Source organism: Pinus tabuliformis, chromosome 2_1 (genome assembly GCF_031772625.1).
Source record: "Pinus tabuliformis cultivar Carrire ecotype Pingquan chromosome 2_1, CPIR1, whole genome shotgun sequence".
NCBI lineage: Eukaryota > Viridiplantae > Streptophyta > Pinopsida > Pinales > Pinaceae > Pinus > Pinus tabuliformis.
In genome coordinates, this window is record NC_142299.1 from 382,915,915 (window position 1) to 382,919,013 (window position 3,099).

The following is a 3,099-nucleotide window of genomic DNA, read 5'->3' on the forward strand; positions in this document are numbered from 1 at the left end:
ATGAATAGAATTCTTAGAAGAATCAGGAAGAACTTGGAGGCTCTAGCAATGTAATCTTCAAGCATGTCTTGAGAATTCACAATCAACAGGCGAATTATTTTGCAAATCAAGAAGTGGAAAAAAATGAAGGGCATGTTCGTGAAAACTAGGAATAATATCACAACTCTGTTCCTTAATGAGCAGCAAAAATCACAAGTATAAATCTCACCAAAATCAAGGAAAAATCATAAGGATAAAAGAAATAAATCAAAAAACAATAGTCAAAAAGAAACAAAGGACACATCATTGCAGTAACAGCCAGGAAATCACGGGAATGCAAAGGAAAATCCATGAAACTTCAGACTCTAGTATGAGAAACAACAGGAAGGAAGATTGCAATCATGGTCACAAGAACCACGTTGCAAACTATTTCATCGAAGGCAGGTTTCGGGCGGCGTTAAAGCACTATAAGAACAGAGGGTGAATTCACAAAAGCAGAAGCAACCTTAGTGAAGAAATCTTCACCTTCCATGTTAGTATAGTGCTACTTTGGTCTCAAAGCCCCTTCCTGCCTTCTATAATAGCCCGCAGTGTTTCCTCTGTTCAGTGCATAGACTTCATTTTAAGCCCCCTCCCCTCTTCTTACCTAGCTCACTCACCCCATATCCCTTCATTCCCTTCACTCCTTCCACTCAGTGACCCATTGTAGTGTAAAGCCCCTCTGAGCATCCATGCCTCCCATCTGTCCCTCCCTTTACCTCAGCCCTCCTCCCTGACTATTATGTCTAGATTTTGGTCCTCCTTCAATTCTGTCGTTCTCTGGGACCTCATTTATATCGAAATACAAAGGAAAAACATGACTGAGCACTTAAAACGGACTTCAAAAAAGCATTCTTTCGCATCTATAACTAACATTAGGTCTGCTCTGCCAAGCCATTTCTGCAGTGCTATTCTCTCTGATCTCCAATCTCCAATCAAATCTGGATTATTGATCTGGCACTCGATCCGACGGTTGTCGATCAGCCTGACCAACCAAACTTGTGTGACTCTCCTCCATCATTGATTTGTCCTCAATGGATTTGACGGTTCACATCGATATCGGGCCGACATCAAGCCCAGAGATTACCAACCCAAAAAGCAATTTTCTCTCTCTCCTTTGCTGCTACGTGTCGCCTAGTAACTGGAATCGGGTGACCCCCCCTTTTTACCACTCACAGTTTTTACCTCGCCCGAAATACCATCTCTGTTTATAAACTCGCCTCTCTCCTTGATTATCATTTGGACTTGTTCATGCCTGATGTTCAACCATCAACGACTATGATGGTTCCTTCAGACTCCTCTTCCACCAGCGCCTCTGGTTAATCTCCAACATCCATCCCATGATTCTGAACGATGCAACTTAATCTTGGTTGCTATTAATCTGATAACCTCATTCGTTGATCTCATTTATCCAATGGTTCCCATGTACGACAAAAGGAAAGCAGTCAACATCAACAGAAGAAGAAGTACCTCAGGCAATACAAATTCAAGGAAGCACAGCAAAACAAGGAGCAGTACGCAAAGCCAAAGGAAGAACAAGAAAACAAATCAAATGGAATCACAGTGGCATATTACAAAAACAATAGCACAAGCAATGAAGGAGAGAACTCGATCAATTATGAAAAGAAGAACCAGCCAACTTAGGAGCAAACAGTCTACAAGCCATGAAAAACTGTCAGAGAATCCATGACATGTAAATTTCTCTTTCTAGTAGGTCAAATTGTCAGGCAGTACACTAGAACACTCATAAAAATACATGAAGTCTTGAACACCAGCCTAGGAGAAGAGACTACATTCCTATCTCATGGCTTAGATGTTTATCATTTTACAGTCGGTTGTAATAGGAGCTTGCTCCATCAAAGCTTTTGGTAATATATCAACTACCCGACCTTGTTAAAAAAAAAAAAAGTGAAATTATTTTAACAATAATTGTTTCGAATAAATAGTTAGCCGAAAGGATTGTGAAAGATATATCGCATAAGAAATTATTCATATATTCAGCATAAAATTTAGGCCATCACCATACAAAAGTGCAATAATGCTAACCAAGCTTTAAAATTTCATACATAAACAATTTGAAGAAAAAATATTGCTTAATACATAAACAAAAAAAAATCACAATATAAAAGTACCATTTGTAATAAGTTTTGCTCATGTGTTTCAGCAACATCGACCTACTTCCAATCAATCCAACACCATCTAAGAGTACAAAAGTGCAATTTAAGTAGAAGATGCTAGATAAGATGAAAATAAATCATGTTCCATTCATTTCACCAAAACTTCCTCAAAGGGACTGTTATCACTCAGGTTGTTCCCCAAAAGCTGTGAGAAAAGGGAATACGGCCGAGGTAACCACTAACCAATCTTTTAGATGCAGATTCTAGCCAATCTGCAGCCAGAGAGGGCTCTCTCTTTATGATTTAGCTTTGTTTTGCTATATGTTAGGCTAGTTATGAAGTACAAGTATTTGTTTGTTTTTTGGATGGTGACATTCAATAGAACAGGGGTGAAAAGTATGAGAAGTTCAGACCATTGGGTTAATGGAGTCAATGAAGGTGAACTGTTGGATATGGTTTCTTTGACAGAAGGAGGAACTACAAAGCAAGATAATTAATCATGGAACAACTTTCAAGCTAGAATCAAGTGAAATGGAGTCAAGGGATGAAAGGCAATTAAGAATCTTTCATCATGTTGATAGAAGGAATGTGTATGAATATTACCAGGGAGCAGTCAAGAATTCCTTGGTTATATTCAAAGTGTAAGAACCAAGGAAACAGGAGCAGTTAAGAATTCCTACCTATGCTAGTCCTGAAGAAAACATAAAAATAACAGGAATTGAACACAGAGTACAGTTAAGCAAGTTCTGGGTTATTCTTTTTCCCTGTAATTTAGAACATGATATATAAATGATATATAAAACACAGAAACAGTAAAACAAGAGTTAAAAAGACTTATTGATCCATGAAATAATTCGAGAATTCTGCAACATGGGCTTCTGCCATCAATTCCATAACCAGAGAGTTCATCAGCAAAGCATTCTAGCAACCTTTTATTCAGAAGAGTTCTCAAATTTACAGCGCA